Here is a 21,177-nt window from a genome sequence, read left to right as displayed (position 1 = left end):
TTCACTTTCATTACATGGTGACCATTATTTTTAAACTGTTAATCCTAATTCTAGAACCTCTGTCAAGAGGGAACATCCTCTCTGCATGCACACTCCCGAGATCCCTCAGGTTCTTACCTGGTTCCGCCATTCCCCCGTTCACTCTTCCATTGCAGTGGGCTCAAGCCTTATCTTCACGACCACCCTTCGTTAGATAACCTGCCTATTGCATCCATTATTTTGGTGCTGAATGCAGCTGGTTACACAGAGCCCTTGACAGAAGTTTGAAAGTTGAGTATTCATCAAGTCCCGGATTTATAGCATTGGTACATCAGAGGTATCAATTGCCACCATAATGATAAAAGGTCATCCAGATACTCTGAAATAAACTTATTAGCTTTGCATGCTTCCCCCACAGAGCAGTGCCATAGTGTAGCTATCTCAGTGCTCCCAGGTTCAGTCCTAACCTCCAGTGCTGTGTGGAGTTTGCATGTTCTCCCTGTGACCACTGGTTTCCTCTCAGATCTCAAAGACCTTTGGATTAGGCGGTTCCATGGCCACTGTAAATTGCCCCTAGTGTGTAGGTGGATGTTCGAATTTTGGGGGTGGGGTGTAGAAGTTCATTGGAATTAGAGGGAAATCAAAGAGGATTATTGTTGATGATTGATGGTCAGCACAGACTCAGTGGGCCGAAGGGCCTGTTTCTGTGCTCAATCTCCCTGTGAAACTTTCTGAAACAATTGCGCACTGCAGACAGAGAAGGTGCCATGTACTGTGCAGCTCTCATGTTGCTTATGAAGGTAAGATGTGGCAGTTCTAGGATGTGGGGGCTTGGGAAAGGGAGCAGAAGAGGTTTACCAGGATGCTGCCTGGATTAGAGGGTATGAGCTATAAGCCATAGTTGGACAAACTTGGGTTGTTTTTCCTGGAGTGCCAGAGGCTGAGGGGAGATTTGACCGAAGTTTAGAAAATTATGAGGGATATAGATAGAGTCTTTTCTTCCCCCACAGAAATATCAAATACTAGAGGACGTATATTTAAAGCAGGCAGGAAAACTTAAATGAGATGAGTGAGCAAGTTTTTACACAGAGACTACAATGGGCTGTCAGTGGTAATGGTGAAAGCAGATACAATGGTGGTGTTTAAAAGGCGATAATTATACATGCGAATATACAAGGAAGGAGGGATATGTACTGGCAGAAGAGATTTAGGCTACATCCACACTAGACCAGATAATTTTGAAAACGCCAGTTTTGCGTAAAAACGATGGCGTCCACACTATGCGTTTTTAAAAATATCTCTGTCCACATTGAAATGGAGATTTCGTCAAATCTCCTCCTACTGCGCATGCACTGGACACATCAACTAAAAACAAGTGACATGTTTGGTGTTGAATCTCGCCGTGAAAGTGTTTGTTCAATTACAGACTAGAAAAACTTAAATGACGGGCAGCTGTTGGCTCTCACGCAGGAAGATTTAAAAGTAAAATTGCCTAAAAAACAATTACTGAAGCATATGGAGGCAACCAACAGGGAGTTCACGGAGTGTATGACCCGGCTGACGACAAACATTGAAAAACTGACTAACTCTGTTGCATTAATAAAGCACCTTGTTAAATGTGTAAAACATGTCTGTATCAGTGTTATCTTGTATTTCCATACAATGTTACATTAAGCTGTTACACATCTATTGTCAGAGAAGTACTTGCATAAATAGGTAAACCACCTTCATATGAGCAAGGACAGAAAACAGGGCAAAGTGAGTATACTTATTTATTCAGTAAGTTATGGGTCGAAGTATTTGGTGAGTACATTTCTAACTCTTCTGGCTTCAGTCTTGTTGCCGTCTGTTCTGAAGTTGTTAGGTTGTGTTCAAGAAAACAATGAGATAGCGCGCTGCCGTCTGACAGCATTTTCAAAAGTCTCCGGTTACCCCGTCCACACTGATCTGCCTGAACAGTGTTTTCAAAAATATCCATCCTGGAAAGCGTTTCTGAAAAGCTCTGGTTTCCGGGGACAAAAATGCCGTTTTAGTGTGGACGGAGGGTAAAAACGAAGAGAAAAAGCTTCAGTTACGGATTTATCTGGTGTAGTGTGGATGTAGCCTTATTTTACTTTGGTATCATGTTTGGCACTGACATTGTGGGGAAAAGGGCCTGTTCTGCTTTCGACGTTCAATAGCTCCAATCATGGGATTTGGAGGTGCCGTTGTTCAGTTGAAACCTGGAGATGAGGAATTGCCCCTCCTCGGAGGTATGAGGACAGTTCAGGATGGGTGATGAATAGTGGCCATGTGCTGTGAATGAACTTCAGGAAGGGGTCCTCAAGCCAGCCTGGCAAAGTAAGTCCCTTTAATGCCAGGTACCGAATTCTACCACCAAGTCCCCTACGCACACAGGGTCTCTCACTTTCAGAGCCTTCCTAATGGTAGTCATTTTTAGCATAATAATTTTAATTACATTGTGCGTACATCTATTTCTTACGGACTGATATAGGTGTGTTACTCATATCCCCTGGCTTAAATTAATCTTGGAGCTACGTCACAGAATGAAGATAAATGAAGTGCGTGTCACTTTATGGTGTGCTCCCTCGCTGTTGTGTGCTAAGCTTTGCTCAGTGGATACCTCACAGCTTCCAGTATTCCTGCCGGTCAGATTAACCAAAGGCTAATGGGCCGAGGAGAGTTGGGGGTGTCAAAGTGCCTCTATATGGAGGGTAAAAAAGTTTCCCTTGTGAAAGTCTTCAAGGAAGTCAATCAGTCTCCTTCAGAGGGTTTAAACAAAAGCGATCTTCTGTAAACAGCGACTTGTTTTCTATTAATGTAAAACACAGATGTAAAAATAATGACTCTGTACATAGTCAAAGCTAGCCCAAAACTCCAGGGACCCGTGTGCCTGGTGAGACTGACGGCTGCAAACTGGGTGGCCTTTGTCAATGGGCTGAAAGATAACATTCAACCCATGTTTATTTTTGCACTTTTTAACACTGTGATTTGTATCATTTTGTAACTAATGTGGGCTTTCCTGCAATTTATGCACTATTTCTTATTCTACTTCTGTAATAGTTCCTTTGCCACTTGCGTAGTGGTGAAATCAATCCAGAATCAGCAATGAGCAGAGACTGGTTTAAATCTGCTGTTGGTGGAACTCAATTGCTAGTCACCAAAGAAATCCAGCGTGTAGCGAGTGATCTCAAGGGCAAGTGTCTTCCCCACAGAAAGTGGGGAGAAGAGTGGAAAACCCCCGCCAGTGTCTGAGATCATGTTGGTTAGCACGTAAAAACACACACACACGCACACACACACACACACACAAACGCGCACACGCACACATACACACACACACACACACGCACACACACACGCACACACACACACACACACACACACAAACGCGCACACGCACACATACACACACACACACACACACAAACGCGCACACGCACACATACACACACACACACACACACAAACGCGCACACGCACACATACACACACACACACACACACACACACACACGCACAAACGCGCACACACACACATACACACACACATGCACACACACACACGCACACAAACACACAAACGCGCACACGCACATATTCACACACACACACACACACACACACACGCACAAACGCGCACACACACACCCACACACATGCACACACGTGCACAAACACAAACACACACACACACCAATCTTCATTGGTGCAATGCATTAAACTAGCAAGGCTACTTGAACAGCGACCAAGCCCGTCACCTCCACCGGCAAGCAGAACCATTCCGAAGGCGCCATCACCTGCAGGTTCCCTTGCACATATCACACCATTCTGACCTGGAGATGCATCACCAGTTGTCCATTGCCACTGGGTTTGAATCATGACACTCCCTCCCCAGCAATGCTGTAGAAACACACTCACCGGGAGGTCTACAGCAGTCAAAATGACAACACACCCTCCCGCACTTCCTCGAAGGCCATGCCACTGGCACCCACATCCTCGGGCTCAGTCTGGTTGCTGTGGCGATGTCAATGCATGGTATTGTGAGAGGCTGCAGATCGCAGTGTGCTCAGTTTACATACCCAGGGTGTAAACACCGTGAAAATTGGCTTTATGCAGTGGTATGGTATATTACAAATATGACAGATTTTAATATAATAAACTAACATAAATGATGCATAATTTATGCAATACAATAGATTAAAATGCACATAATGACCTGACTGTAAATTGAGGCACATATTATCTTAAGTAGAATGAGTATTTCTGGGTTGGTCCAAGAACCTGATAGCAGTGGGGAGGAAGCTGTTGTTGAATCTTGTGGAGTGGTTCTTCAGGCTCCTGTACCTCTGCCTGATGACAGGATTGAGAAGACAGCATGGCCTAGATGTTGAATGTCCTTAATAATGGATGTTGCCTTCCTGAGATATCGCCTCTTTGAAACTAGAATTGGTTTATTATTGTCACACGTACCGAGGTAGAGTGAAGAGCTGGTTTTACGTATGTTCCATGCAGATCAATTCATTACACAGTACATTGAGGTAGTCCATGGTAAAACAACAACAGTATGTGCAACAACTTCAGAGAAAATGTAGTGCAGGTAATCAATAAGGTGCAAGAACATTATAAAGTCAAGAGTCAGTCTTATAGGACTAGGAAACCATTCAATGATAGCCCTAAAACGGCAGGATAGAAGCTGTCCTTGAGGGTGGTGGTCTGTGCTTTCAGGCTTTTGTATCTTCTACCTGACGAAGAGAGGAAGTCTTTGATTTTGCTGGCTGCTTTACTGAGGCAGTACGAAGTGTGAGCAGGGTTCATATAGGGGAGGCTGGTTTTGTGGTGAGCTGAGCTGCGTCCACAGTGCTCTTCAGGTTCTTACGGTCATGTGCAGAGCAGTTACCTTATGCATCCAGGTAGGGTGCATCAATAAAACTTGACAAGGGTCTATGGGATCATGACAGATTTCTCCAGCCTTCTGAAGAAATAAAGGCGCCAGTAAGCTTTGTTGGTCATGACATCAATATGGTTGGGCCAGCACAGGTGATGTTCACTCCTAGGAACTTGAAGCTCACAACCTCGATACCCTTGATGTAGACAGGAGCATGTGCAGAACCTTCCTTCCTGAAGTCAATAAGCAGCTCTTCTGTTTTGCTGACATTGAGGGAAAACTGCTGAGCGAAGGGCGCTGAGTAGGCTACGGTCAATTATGGAAAACCCTGAACATCCTCTACATAGCACCATCCAGAGACAGAGAAGCAGTTTCAGCGACAGGTTACTGTCGATGCAATGCTCCTCAGACAGGATGAAGAGGTCAATACTCCCCAATGCCATTAGGCTTTACAATTCAACTGCCAGGACTTAAGAACTTTTTTAAAGCTATTATTAATGCTTTTTGAGTTAGTGATTTAGATGCATATCATATTATTACTGAGTTAAGTATTGTATGTAATGAGTTTTTGCTACAACAAGTGTATGGGACATTGGAAAAAATGTTGAATTTCCCCATGGGGATGAATAAAGTATCTATCTATCTATCTATCTATCTATGACACTATGTTGCTAAGCTCACTATCTCCTTCTTGTGGTGGTATCATCTGCAAACTTGTAGATGGAGTTATAGCTGAATCTGGCCATGCTTTCTTGAGTGTATTGGGAACAGAGTAAAGGTCTAGGTACACAGCCTCATGGGCACCAGGGTGGAGGATCATCGTACTGAAGGTATTGTTCCCTATCTTTTCTGATTGTGGTCTGTCAGTCAGTAAATCAAGGATTCCGTTACAAAGGGAGGAGTTGAGTATCATGTCTCAGAGTCTGCTTGGAATTATGGTATTGAAGGAAGAGCTGTAGTCAATAAATAATAGTCTAATATAAGTGCTTTTACCACCTAGTTGCTCCAGAGATGGTGTTTGCTGTAGGCCTTGTTCGGTGGTAGGCAGATTGTAGAGAGTGGAAGCTGGAGTTAATGCGAGACAATATTAGCTTCTAAAGCTGTTCATAATAGTGGATGTCAGAGCCAGCAGGTGTCAGACATAAAGTACATTACCTTGATTGTCTTAGGTAGCAAGATGATAGTTGTCTTCTTAAACCAAGTGAAAAAGTCGTACTGAAGCGGGGAGAGGTTAAACGTGTCCACAAGTACTCCTGCCAGATGATGTACGTAGGATCTAAGGGCACGGCCAGAGATGCCATCTGGGCCAAATGCTTTCTATGGGTTCACTCTCCAGAAAACTGATCTTATTACAGCATTTGGGGTCATGGGAGGTTGTTGGTGTGGGTGGTGATATTCCAATCCTCGTCTGCTCAAAACATGCACAGAATGCATGAAGTTAGTCGGGGGAAAATGTGTGCTGTTGGCGAAGTTACCTGACTTTATCTTATAGCCCTTTATAACATGTAAACCGTGGCATAACAGATGGCTGGGTTTAGACTGGGATCGTCTCTTGCCATCCCTGATAGCTGGCTTCTTGATTTCCAGTGAGGGTCAGCGTCACCTGATTTGAATGTTGCAGTCCTAGACTTTATTAGGGAGTGGATTTTCCAGATCTATCAACTTAGGGACATTGCTTGACATAAAAAAGCCACAACTCATGTCACCCTTAATGCTACTGAAATGGCCTGTGCATTGCACAGGTAAATGATCAGAACTTGGGAGCACGCCATTTAAACAAAGACTCGAGCCAGTATAGGAAACTTTGTCCTGTCGACAGGCTTTAAAGCAGCCGATCGTCTCACATTATGCTCTGTCTTCAGCTGGGCTTCTCAAATGCTGACGCTTTATTCTAAGCAGAAAACAGCAACATTCGGGAAAACTCAGCAGGTCAGGAAGCGTCTACAGAGAGAGAAGAGCCACCATTCTGTGCCTGTGACCTTTTGCTCCACCTGTTTACAGATCTGAAACACCGACTATTTGTCTCTCTGTAGATGTTGCCGACCTGCCGAGATTTTTTTTAAGGATTTTCAGTTTTCATTTCAGATTTCTGGCATCTGAGTTTTTTTTAATTGTAATATCTTTTTTTTAATGGTGTTCGCCGCCTCCAGTGTTGTCACAGTGACGCTCAGCCATCACTAGAGCATGCATAACAGTGCACTGGCACAGAGTGAGTGAACAGTTTGATTAAGTACTTGTAAGAGTCCTTTAGGAGAAATGATAGTGCGTGCTCCACTGCCATGATCCTTTATTTTGAGTTAATTGCCGTGAAGACAACAATTGCTCTTTGCTGACTAATGATGAAGCCGTATTGAAACACAGTTCAGCAGGCTCTTTACACTCCTCTATCTGACTGGTGCCTTTCCTAGTTTCATCAGCTCCTCTTTTCTGACCGAGCAGTCATCTGTTTCAGCAGACTCTAGGATAAAGAACTGCCATTCCTGTTCAAAAGCCAAATGTGCACATGTACTCAACATAGAGCATAGAACAGAGCAGCGCAGGAACAGGCACCATAATGTTATACCGAGCTAGCTAAGCAAGTAATGTAATACCTAACTAAAATAATCCATTGGCCTCCACAACATCCAAATCCCTCCATTCCCTGCCTATCTAAGAGCCTCTTAAACAGCACTATCATGTTTGCAAACAAGAGAAAAGGGTCTTGGCCCAAAATGTTGACTGTACTCTTTTCCATAGATGGTGCCTGGCCTGCTGAGTTCCTCCGGCATTTTGTGTATATTACAATCATATTTGCCTCTACCAATACCCCAGGCAGTTCATTCCACGTCCCCCCTCAATCTCTGTGAGAAACCAACTTGCCCTACACATTTCCTTTGAAATTAACCTCCTCTTCACTTAAATGCATGCCCTTTAGTATGAGAAATTTGGACACTGGGTAAAAGGTACCAGCTCTCTACTCTATCTATGCCCCTCATAATCTCATAAACCTTGATCAGTTATCCGCTCAGCCTCTGATGCTCCAGGAAAACAACACTGATTTGTCCAACCTCACCTTATAGCAGATGCCTTCTACTCCAGGCAACGGCCTGGTAAAACTCTTCTGCACTGTCTCCAAAGCCTCCACATCCATCCTATAATGAAATGCAATGCTCTAGATGTGACTAGAGTTTTACAAAGCTGCGTGCAACTTTCTGGCTAATAAAGGCAAGCATGCCACAGGCCTTCTTCATCACCCTGTCAGCTTGTGCAGCCACTTTCACGGAGCTTGTTTTAAAGGAACACATTGCTTTCCGTTGGTGTTGGTGTTCAAACTCTCAGTGCAAATATCTCATCAGACCTTTCTGTTGCAATGCCTGGGGGAAGTCTGCTCTCTCAGTGGTCCTGTCCTTAGAGTGTCCATTTTGTACTGTCACATGTGCTGAGATATTGTACAACATCAAGCTTTTTGTTTTTCCTGCCATGAGAAAGATTATTCCATATATTGAAAAAGAGAGATTGCAGAATGTACTGTAGAGCAGCAGCTACAAAGAATGTGTAGTGCAGGTAGACAATTAAAATAAGGGGCCACAGTGAGGTAGATTGGAAGATTAAGAGTTCATCTTTATTGGTCAAAGATTCATTTAAGCAGTTCTTGAGATTGGTGATACATGCTCTCTAGCATTTGTATCTTCTGCCTGATGGAAGAGGGGAGAAGAGAGGGTGACTGGGGTGGTAGGTGTCCTTGATTATGCCTTCCTGATGAAATAAAGTTGAAAGGTCAAAGTAAATTTATTACCAAAATACATATATCTCACCATGCACAACTTTGAGATTCATTTTTGTGGGCACTCACAGCAAACACAAAGAAACAATATAAAACAAATAATATTAATAAATAAATAAGTGGTCAATATCGAGAACATGAGATGAAAAGTTCATGAAAGTGACTCCATAGTTTGTGGGAACAGTTCGGTGTTGGGATGAGTGAGGGTGGGTGAAGTATCCCCTCTGGTTCAAGAGCTTGATGGTTTAGGGGTAATAACTGTTTTCGAACCTGGTTCTGTGGGTACCCAAGGCTCCTGTACCTTCCTGATGGCAGCAGCAAGAAGAGAGCATGGCCTGGGTGGTGGTGGTCCTTGATGATAAAAGTTGCTTTCCTGCAGCAGTGGTCCACGTTGATGTGCTCCGTGGTTGGGAGGGCTTTGCTGGTGATGCACTGGGCTGTATCCATTACTTTTGGTAGGCTTTCCATCAAGGGCATTGATATTTCCATACCAGGCCGTGATCCGACCAGTGAATAAACTCTTCACCACTCATCTATAGAAGTTTGTCAAAGATTTAGATGAAATGCTGAATCTTTGCAAAAATCTACGAAAGTAGAGGTGCTGCTGTGCTTTCTTTGTAATTGCAGTTACATGTAACCCGGGACAGACCCTCTGAAATGTTAACACCGAGGAGCTGCTGACCCTCCCTACCTCAGATGGTTCATGGACCTCCAGTTTCCTCTTCCTGAAATCAGTAATCAGTTTCTTGGTCCTGCTCTTGCTGACATTGAATGAGAGGTTGTTGTTACGGCACTGCTCAGCCAGATTTTCAACCTCCCTCCTGTATGCTGATTCGTCATCACAATGACAGTGGTCTCATCAGAAGAGTTAAATACGGCATTGGAGTTGTGCTTAGCCACACAGTCATAAGGATAAAGCAAGTAGAGCATGGAGCAGGTCGACAAAATCAGTGGATTTTGGCCCTACTGAGTGGAGGTGTCATAGAGCATAGTAGGTTACTTTGTCCATGGTATCTTTCGCAGGTAAGTTCTTCATTGCACTTGTGTGTACATGCACAGGACAACAAACTTGACTTTGATTTTGGTCCATGTCGGAAAAGCCAAGCAGACGAATTGCACATCGACTGTGGTAATAGTGAAGTCACCCATTACCCATCACTTTGTCTTAAAACCAGTGGGAATGGTGATTAAGTTAGATATTTTGATGATGAGGAGAGAATATGTCATTCTAAGTCAGCAGCCTAGAAGTGATGTTGCTACGGCTGGTGAGATATTTACACAAAATAAACCTTTTGTGTCAATTCACTTGCATGAGGAAATCTCATAGCTCACCACTGATGTACACGCATTTCAAGACACAGCTGTTTTTGGCTGACATTGGTTCCAGGGAGAGGCTTGTATTTGTCGTCCATTTGTGCACGGCTTAAGTCCACAGACAATTGTGGGATAATGGACAGATAATTGGCTACTTTAAGTGATGTTGCTTGTGGATAAGTATTACTTAGAGAATTCCTTCACTCTTCAAATTTCTACTAAGTAGTTGTTCTTCTTGCTTATTTAGGATATTATTTCACCACCAATTGGAGAAGGAAGTGGTGAGCCATCTTCATTAGCCATTCCCAGTGTTGAATCAGAATCAGGTTACTGTAAGAGATGTGAAATGTCTGGTTTTGTGGCAGCAGTGCAATGAAAATACATAAAAATATTATAAATTACACAAAATAAAGTCCTAACAAAATGAATAACAGTGAGCATTCATAAGTTCATGAGCTGTTCAGAAATCTGATGGCAGAAAGGAAAAGGCTCTTTCTAAATCACTAACTACAGGTCTTCAGGTTCCTGTACCTCTCACTGAGGGATTCTCCAGGTCTAGAACTAGTATTCATTGCAGATCCATTTTCAGGTTAGGGTGAGGTGTGACCAGGAGGAGAAACCGCAAGGAGTGATGTTCCCTGTGCCAACTGCCTTCATTTTTCTTTGTAGGAGAGCTGGTGGGTTTGGGAGCTGTGGTAGAAGGCTGAGTGGATTTTGTAGATGAGGTCTAGTTTAACATTTTCCCAACAGATCAACACTCCACAGTTACTGGTACGGCATGTGGTAGCCCAGATGGATTTCTTGAGTGATACTTGAACTAGCAAGCTTTCATCATTTGTTACCCATTGAGCCAATGTATCCTATAAGTCTGGAAAGTCTTTCACAACGCACTTGAGACTAGTTACCAGCTTGCCTGTGTTACACTGGGAACTGCATCAGATAAATGAGTGTTCTTACAAAACTCCTGAGATGTTTGAGATGACATGATGGGGCTATGTAGGCAGACAGATTCATAAACTCACAGAGCCTTACGGCACAAAAACAAACCATTCAGCCCAGCCAGTGTTCACCAACCATCAGAAACTAATTTGATATTTTATTCTCCCCACATTCCCATAAAATCTATAAACGTGCTCTTCTTAGGGATGTGGCAGGAATCTGGAAGAAACCCAGGTGGTTACAGAGGGAATATGCAAACTCCACACAGGATTGAACCCAAGTTGTTGGAGATGCAAAGCAAACATCTGAACACACTGATAAGTTACTTGTCGTGCCTTTACTTTGACTACAGTCACTTCCACTGTAAAGCAAAGCAGCAGTCATTCTATTCTCCATTATCTGGCCGATAAAATATTATGGCTACTTTATCTTTCTTCTAACCCAAAGCACCTCTCCACACTATCATCCTTTATTCCCTACCCTCCTCAATCCCTTCATGAAAGAGATCACAATGAGTGTAGGGCCTAGACTTGTTTATGATAATAGGGAGGGATGTAGGAGGAGTGAAATGATAGAAAAGGGTGCAGAAGTTAGAGGAGGTTACAGAGATAGAAAAGGGTGTAGGGCAGGACTTTCCAGAGATAGTGAGGGGTCCAAGACAAAAGCTTACAGAGATACAGAGGGGTGTAGGAGCTGGAGGACTGGACAGAGATAGGGGTGGATGTAGGACAGGATTTTACAGAGATAAGGAGGCCTACAGGGATAGAGCAGCTAATGGTCAAGCCCACTTGGGCAAGGCAATTCTGGATTGGGTGTCATGTAACAAACAAGATTTGATTAGGAGGCAGTGATCGAAGATGATAGAACTCCAGCAATTTCTCTACAACAGACATGAGACTTTCTGGTCTATCGCTTTTCTTTTGTTCCCTTCATAAAAAGAGATACAACACTAGCCACCTGCCAGTCCTCTGGGACCTTGCCTGTGGCTAGAGAGGAAACAAAGATACTGGTTAAGGGCCCAGCAATCTTGTCCCTTGCCTCCTTCAATAACCTGTGGTAAATTCCATCAGGCCCTGGTGACTTACCCACCTTAATACTACCCAACACTTCCTCCATCTTGACCTCTAAGCACCTTAACTGATCTCCTGGTCCTCCATATCCTTTTCCTTGGTAAGTACTGAAGCAAAGTGCTCATTGCACAAGGTACATATTCTCTGTATCCAAGCAAATGTTCCCCTCTTTATACTTGAGTGGTCCTACTCTCTCCCTAGTTATCCTGTTGCTCTTGAAAAGAATGTGAGGATGTCAACAATCATCTTGAACGTTAGTTACCTTTGGTCCCCACCAAGCACTCAGCTCTCATCTATGGCTCCAAATTGCTGTTTGTGTGTGACAGTGGCAACACCCTGGTCCAACGCTGTGGCAGGCGGGCTAAACCAGGCGAGAGTAGCCAGCGAGGCTCATACCCCCATGAGATACCCCCATGCCCCCATGCCTGTCCTAGCATGCAAAGTAATCTCCATAGGACTGCAGCGAGAAAGCGCTTCTGCACCGCTTCGTGGAGAGCGATGCGCACAATGAGGCACAGAAGAAATCACGGTCATCCTTTGCAACCAGGGAAGACCCCAGTTATAACGTCTACAGGTTCCACTGGACCCATCTTCTGAGGTCAAGAGACTGGAACTGCCCCAGTTCAGTGGCTTTTCCACTTTAAAACTGTCATCGTTAGAGTCGATGGACAACCACCAGTAGTATTTTAAATTAAAATATAATTTTATTTAAAGCTAGAATTTTATTTAAGTATATAATTTGTTAATCAGTTAAACACTAATCTTTTTTATACCTTTTTCCATGAAATTTTGGCTAATTGAGGTAGCTGCTTAATTGGGCCAAGATTTACTTGTTTCCATGTGTCCCAAATAGCCAGAATCTATTGCATGGATGATGGAATTAGTGGCTTTGTAGCCAAGCTGGCAAATGTTGCAAAAATAGGAGGAGGGGCAGATAGTGTTCGGGAAGCGTGGAGTCTGCAGAAGGAACTGGACAGGTGAGGACAGGGGGCATAGAAATGGTAGCTGGAATACATGTGGACGGTCATGCACTTTGATAGGAGGATTAAAGCCAGAGCCTATTTTTGTAGATGAAGGGTGAATTCAGACATCGGAGGTGTAAAGGGACTTGGGAGTTCTAGTGCAGGATTCCCTAAAGGTTACCTTGGAGGCTGAGTCTATAGTAAGCAAGGCAAATGCAATGTTATCATCCATTTCAGGAGGAGTAGAATATAAAAGCAAGGATGGAATGTTGAGGATTTAAAAGTCAGACCACTCTGGGAATCTAGGGTTACTTTAAGGCTTATGTATGGAATGATCTGTCTGGGTGGCATGCAAAGCTTGTTACTCTATCTCGGTACACGTGACAATAATTAATCAATACCAATTAAACTTTGAGGCCAAGGCAAGTGAGGTAGAGACAATGGCGTCCATGTTAAGTACTATCTCCAGTCATGTAGGGTTGTAGGTGCAATGGGATTGTCCTTTGCTAGCTGGTGCAATTACCTGAAACGGTAACTGAATCAGGCAGCAACTGAACTCAGTGCAGTTTATGTAACACACTTTTCTAAAGGCATTCGGCAAAAATCCTTGCGAAATTCTCTGGTGTCAGTTGCTGAAGAGTGGAGCCAGATCCGGCTTGTGGGTGGGTGATAGAATTACAGAGAAACAGGCTAAGCCAGTGATGAACACATACACTCATGAGGTTATTATTGAATGAAGCAACCAGGCAACGAATGGACAGAGCTGCGAACTCTTCCTGTTGATTGTTAAGGTCAAGCAAGGGGTTATGGCTTCAGATTGGAAGTTGTAAGTGTTTGGAAGCGTAGGGAAGAAATAAGAAGATTACTGAGCAGCTGGTGGAGGTGATGGACAAGATAAAGGCACCCTCAGAGACTGGAACACAGCACAAGCCAAGATGCCCATCCAAACAAGTCCCATTTGCCAGCACTTGGCACTCAACCATTTCAAACTATGTAACTGTCTCACTGTGTTTTACAAGTTGATGTTATACCTGTCTCAACCACTTCCCCAGCAGCTCAATCTTACCCTCTGTGTAAAAAGAAGTTGCCCTTAAGTTCTTATTAAACTCTCCCCTCACTTTAAACCACACATTAGAATTATTTATTCATTCAAGTGATGTGGGCTTTTCAGATGGAGTCTGCATCCCTAGTTGCCCTCGAGAAGGTGGTGCAGAGTAGCTGCAGTCCTTGAAGGGTGGGTACACCCTGTTAAGGAAGGAGTCCCGGGAATTTGACTCTCTGATAGTGGCCGAACGGTGATATATTTCCAAGTCAGGGTGGCGTGTGGCTTGCAGAGCAACTTCCAATTGGTGCTGGTTCCTTTGCTTTCACTGCCTTTGTACTTCTAGCTGGTATAGGTGGTGGATTTGGAAAGTGCTGTCCAAGGATTCTTAGTGAGTTTCTGCTGATGGTACGCGCTGCTATTAATGTGTGTCGGTGGTGGAGCGAGTGTATGGTTGTGGATGGGCTGCCCATCAAGCTGACTGATATAACCTGGATGGTGTCAAAGCTTCTTGTTTCTTGATGAAGCTATGTTAATCCAGGCAGGTTGAGAGTGGCTCTTCACACTTAAGCTTTGTAGATGGTGGACTGGCTTTGTGCAGTTAGGAGATGAGTTACTCAAGCGTGGAAATCTTAGCCTCTGAACTGTTCAGGTAACCAATCAGTGTATTTGGCTACTGTAGCTCAGTTTCATATTAATGGTAACCCCCCAGGATATTGTACCACTGCTCTTGTTCAAGGGCCTCATCTGCCTTTACTCTTCATACCAGCGAGTTTGTAAATCAGCTGCAGGTGTGAATTTCCCCTGAATTCTCCTCAGTCCATTGTTCTCTTTCTGGGCTTCTCCTGGTCTACTGAATGGCCACTGTTTACTGAATAAGGTGAGGCTTTCTGAAGTCTCAGTGATCTAAAGTGCTCTCTAAAAAGCTTTCCCCAGGCTTCTGGTCCACCTTCCTCTCTTCTTGAGCAGCTCAGACTCAGTTTTCCTGATTATGTGATGCTCCTTGGGATTATTCACTATTCAAATGGTGCTCTTTCAATACAGAGTATGGTAGAGGAACCATTATAGTGTTCTAGTGAGAAGATTTCAGTTTGTTTCATGCCCTTCCTATAATACATGTGATGCTCTCATCACGTTTTGCTTGGAGCACAGAGTTTATGGAGTGACTTTACAGAGATGCACAAAACTGTGAGGGGCATGGACAGTCTTTCTAGCTCAGGAAAGGGAATCAAGAACTAGAGGGCATAGGTGTAAGGTGGGAAGGGAAAGAATTATATGAATAGGAAACTTTTAGAGGGATATGGGATAAATGGGGATAAGTGGGGCTCGTTCATGTGGTTGGCATGGATGAGTTGGGCCGAAGGGCCTGTTTCTGTGCTGTATGACTGTATAAACTCTATAAGTGTTGATTTGAAATGCATCCGGCTGACAGGGGAATCTAGGGGGCATGTTGTTAGTGGAGGGTGTTGCAATTTAGTTAAACCAAGGCTTGTTAATGTTGGGTGCAGTTCAGTGGGTGGCCCTGCTGCATTAGAAAGGTGGGGCCCCCTGTGCTGAGACAGAGATACAGCAGGAGCAGGATTTGGTCGTTGTTGGGCACACAGAGTGAGCTGTTCAGCTGAGGCCCCGCTCTCTGGTTTTGAGTGGATGCTATTGCATTCAATTTAGGAGAGCATCTGATTCCTCGGCAGACTTGACCAGCACCACAGTAGGAGATTCAATTGAGGAGAGCATCTGATTCCTCGGCAGACTGGACCAGCACCACTGTAAGTATTACGGAGAAAGAGCAGGAAAGTGCCAGAGAAGTGGAAGATCAGCCAGAATCCCCATTGGATCCTAGAGCAGCTTTGAGGGGCTGAATGGTCTCCTCCTACTCCTATTTCTCATGTTCATAACACTCAAGTTGTAAACTGAATTTATAAACTGATCTTCCCAGCTTACAAATAACCTGACTTACAGAAATTCGACTCTATACAGATTCTCCCAAGCATTTTACAAGATAGTAATAAGAATAATAAAATATTTCATGGTATTCATTAGGGAATGATTATAGTATATACAGTTTAATTGTAGGTGACGTCAGGGGATTATTCAACGGAACTTAATTGAAGGGGTTAGATTCGCTGGGCATGATTTGCATTACCGTATTATTTTGGCACAACAAAATGGTCTGGGTCAGGTTTGTCCCTGCGCTGGTGTGTTCTATGTTCTACGAAGTAATGAACTATAGTTCTTTCTTTCCATTCTTTTCTATAAGTGTATACCTCAGATAAATATTATGTGGAGATTTGAGGCATATATGACTATATGATATATATGTACAATATCTGAAATACATCTTATGGATATGTTTGTTTGATGATGAACCTCCTTATCCGCGGGGGATTGGTTCCAAGACCCCCCGCGGATACCAAAAATTGCGGATGCTCAAGTCCCTTATTTAACATGGATCAGTGCCGTAGTCTTTAGGACCCAGCGGAACCCCAGACTTTATTTAACCAGTCTCATTGCGGTGGGCATTAGGACCTGGCGGTGCAGCTCTGAATCCGCAGTGTTTCTGTTCACGAAAATAATCACAATCGCGATTGAAAATAAGGTGGAAGTAATAAAGCGATCGGAAAGAGGTGAAACGCCATCGGTCATTGGAAAAGCGTTAGGCTACAGTCAGTCAACGATCGGAACAATTTTAATGGAGAATGTGAAAGGCCCTGCCCCCGATGAAAGCTACAATTATTACTAAGCGACGCAGTGGTTTAATTATTGAAATACGTATGTTTCTTAAGTGTTTTATATGCATAGAAAGGCAAAATTTGTACTATATACTAAGAAAAACGTTTGACTAACTGATGCTAAATAATACCGGATGTATCTGTTCCGACTTGAAATCTGACTTAAGGACGGACTCAGGAATGGAACTCATTCATAACCCGGAGACTGCCTGTACTTTTAAGTCATTTCTAGATTACTTATAATGCCTAATACAATGTAAATAGTTGTTATACTGTATTGTTTAGGGAATAATGACAAGAAAAAAAAATCTGTACATGCTCAAACAACAAGTGCTGGAGAGAGAACTTCCGGGTTTTCCTGATCCGCGGTCGATTGAATCCGCGCATGCAGAATCCGCGGATAAGGAGGGCCGACTGTAGTGAACTATCGTAAGTGAATGTAAAGCAACACAATACACATATTAACATGTTTTGAACTTAAAGAGAAATCAGCTTACAGACGTTTCTCAAGGAGAGAAGCCTTATGTAACATCGGCATTGCTTTCAGTTAAACATTCATTTTGTGGGATGTACCACATCTGCCTTCATGCTAGTGTATTCTGGAAGTAATTTCAATAGCTGGACAAAACTTTCCTTAATCTGCCTTGTCTACAAGGAGCAGTACAATGTTTGATCTTTACCGACTCATGGCCCAGTCCTGTTCTAAACAGGATTATAAGCTTCACTAACAGAGATACCACATGGATACTTTGAAGAGATAATGAGACAGCCTCTATCCTGAAACACTCACTGAAATCTATTGTGAGTCTCCAACCGTATATACGGTCCACTCACGGCCAAAGACTCACGTCATCAGCTTCTTACTCATCACTCATTGAAAGGGAAAAGGAAATAGTGAAATCACAGACAAAATCCATATCTGGTGCAATCAGTCTGGCTTGTAATAGTTTTAAAACTGCTCATCGTAACCTTGTTCAGTCATACTCTTGCCAAGAGGTGGCCGATCCAAAAAAGGCGTGTTTCAAAATTATAGGCTTTGAATAGAAGCTGTTGCTTGCCCAGTATTGCTTTTTAAAAAAAAAACCTTAACCTGATACTAGACTATCACTTCAAGAAAGAGTCCATTACAGACAAACCATTATAGGAAATGGGGCTGTGTTTATTTTTAAGACTGCAAAATTTGTCAAACAGATTAACTTGTGGAATGGGATTGGTAGAGTGCTGTACTCAATGAAAAGGGTTGGTCTGGACTATTGGTTTCAGTCTCAGAAGAGGAAATCTATATTAAAGTTTAAAAACTAAGTCATGAATGAGTGAGCTCTTCATTTCTACAGCATTTCTCCAATCCTTTGGTACCCTGAGCACTCAAGACCAACGAAGCTATTTCAGAAGTCTAGTCCCTGTAATATGCAAAATGAGGCTGCCAATTGCCAGCCTTAGAAAATGGTTGCTGTACAAAAGTAGGTCATTCAGCCTATTGGTCCTTTTGTACCAGGTATAGAATTTTTGTAATTTAAAACAATTTTATATCTCTGCACTGTCCTGCTGCCACAAAACAAATTTTATGTCATTTAGGTCAGTGAAAATAAAACCTGATTCTGATTTATCATCACACAAGTTCATTTCAGTAAGTCTCTTCCAACTTTACAGATTTAAGGGATTGTGTGCTCAGTAGGGGACATGCTTCCCCAGCGTGTGATAGAACACATCTGGGGCACACTGCACCATAGTTTGTGTTGAAACATGTGTCGGACCCACTAACCCAGTTGTGATAGAACACGTGTGGCGCACAATTGCACAATTTGCAATGTTAGTGCTCGCAGTGGTGGACAGTGATTGAGCAGTCCCATTAGCAAAATGGTTCGAGGTCTCTCAGCCCAGTGTGGCAGTACGCAGTGGGACCACGTTTATTTGCTTGAGTCCATGGTCATTTTTTGACATGAGATATGGGAGGCCTTTAATAACCGTTAAGCACTGTATTGTGTGGTGGGGAGGATGGTAGGCTGATGGTGAGTGTGAAGTGCATTTTCTGGGCATTAAATGGACTCACCTAACTTGGCCTGTGACATCAGCTTCTACCTCCTGAATTACCTCCCTCAACTTCCCCTTGCATGCCACCGATTGACTTATGGGAACGAACAAACTCTACCGGTATAGCAGAGATTTGGAAGGAAATTTTCATTCTAAAGATGGTCCAGTGTGACAATTTTTGAAGAGGAGATGAGAGATGAAGAGAGCGATTCTAGGCCTAAGCCTATGGACAACTCTGATAACGTTAGTGGTGAAGAAATACAATCTTCTGAGTTGTTTCACTGCACTAGTCCAACAGACACAAAACAAGTCCGTCCTTACAATGAAAGCTACTTATGAATGGGTTTTACATGGACTGGTGGTCCAGATTGCTCTATTCCACTGTGCCTAGACCATGGCAAACAATTTACAAATGTAGCAACGACTCCAGCAAAATTGAAAAGACACTTAACTACAAATGACAGCTATATGAAGCATAAACGTGCTGATTATTTTATACGACTGTTGGAATCTCAAACCAAGCAGATTAAAGCTTTTGAAAATAAAGTCTCAGTCAATGAAGGGGCTCAGGAAGCAAATTATTTAGTAGCTTTAAGACCAGTTCACTAGAGAATGTTTATAAAACTGTGTGAAAACCTAAACAAAGAGCACACATATCTCCTGCTACATACAGAAATCCGGTGGCTTAGCAGACGAAGAGTTCTCAACAAGGTCTTTGAGTTGAAAGGTGAATTGCAGGAGTAATTTCAAGAAAATAGTAGGCTAGATTTTGCTGAGTGCTTTGAAGATGAAGAATAGCTGAAGAAACTAGCCTATTTATCAGACATTTTTCATCATATGAACCAGTCTCTGCAAGGCCCTGGGGAAAACGTTTTGACTTCAAGTGACACGATTCTTGGATTGAAAAAGAAAGCAAGTCTTTGGAAAAATCATGTTGCAGAAAAGAAATCCTGAAATGTTCCCACTGCTGCCTGGGCTTGAGAGTGAAGAAGGATATCAGCAAGTCTCGAGTCTTATTGAAAACCACCTGGAAGAACTGTAGAACAAAGTTGAATAGTATTTTTCCTCCCTTTCATAAGAACATAAGAGATAGGAGCAGGAGCAGGCCAATCGGCCCCTCAAGCCTGCTCCGCCATTCAACAAGATCATGGCTGATCCAATCTTAACTCTAATTTTCACCGAATCCCACAAGGCAACAGTGCCAACCAACAGGGCACCATGCCGCCCATTTTATTTTATTATTCATCCCGCCCAAACCCATGTGATCACCCGGGAAAAAAAAACGAGTTGCCAATTGAGGAGAAAAAATCTGGAAAATTCCTCTCCGACCCATCCAGGCTATCGAAAACTGGTCCTGGAGATCACATGGCTGATCTAAACCTAGCCTCATATCCACTTACCTGCTCGCTCACCGTATCCCCTAATGCCATTTTTATCCAGGAAAATGTCTATCTCCGTTTTGAATTTATTGAGTGTAGTAGCTTCCACAGCTCTCTGGGGCAGTAAATTCCACAGCCCCACTACCCTCTGAGTGAAGAAATTTCTCCGCATCTCAGTCCTGGAACAGCATCCCCTTATTTTAAGATTATGCCCCCTAGTCCTAGTTTCACCCATCATTGGGAACATTCTCCCCGCATCCACCCGATCAAGCCCCTTCACAATCTTATATGTTTCAATAAGATCGCCTCTCATTCTTCGGAACTCCAATGAGTAAAGTCCCAATCTACTCAACCTCTCATCATACATCAACCCACCCATCCCCGGAATTAACCTAGTGAACCTTCTCTGCACTGCCTCGAGAGCCAGTATGTCCTTTCTTAAATATGGACACCAGAACTGCACGCAGTACTCCAGGTGTGGTCTCACCAATACCCGGTACAACTGCAGTGAGTTTCAACACGTGTATGGCTGGGTGAGGGACCCTTTCTCTATATCTTCCACTCAGCCTGATCACTTGACTTTGAGAGAAGGGGAAGAACTTTGTGAGCTGCACTCTGATCATGTACTCAAGATGAGATTTACCGACCCACCCCTGGACAAGTTCTGCATTCTGAGAAAGAAGGGTATCCTGCCATTCACAGAAAAGCAATAAATATTTTGCTGCAGTTTTCAACTTCTTACATGTGTGAGCAAGCTTTTTCTTGTTTAACAAGCATCAAGAGCAAAGATAGAAATAGTCTCATTTCAGTTGAAGGGGAAATCCATGTTTACTTATCTCAAGTTCGACCCAGAATTGAGACATTTATATGTTTGCCTTATGAGTTTTTTTTAAATTTATGGAAGGAAAAGAAAGAGATTAATTTCAAGCAAGTTAAGCTAAAATGTTATTCTTTATTCAAAATAGCATTGACAATTATTTTTGGTTTATTATATTACAACTTACTGATCATGGTAACGTACCGTGACCTGCAGATATAATAATTTTTATGCAGGGGTTCCCTGAGACCCGAAAGTTATTTC

The 21,177-nt window shown here is 43.1% G+C and overlaps 1 long non-coding RNA gene across 1 annotated transcript in view; it reads left to right on the top strand.

Annotated features, from left to right (window-relative positions):
* Nucleotides 1–21,177, top strand: part of LOC140732721 (uncharacterized) — a 175,952-nt gene that overhangs the window by 149,539 nt on the left and 5,236 nt on the right. The window lies entirely within an intron of this gene.

Source organism: Hemitrygon akajei, chromosome 1 (genome assembly GCF_048418815.1).
Source record: "Hemitrygon akajei chromosome 1, sHemAka1.3, whole genome shotgun sequence".
In the NCBI taxonomy this organism is placed as follows: domain Eukaryota; kingdom Metazoa; phylum Chordata; class Chondrichthyes; order Myliobatiformes; family Dasyatidae; genus Hemitrygon; species Hemitrygon akajei.
This window is presented reverse-complemented; position numbering and strand designations above follow the sequence as displayed.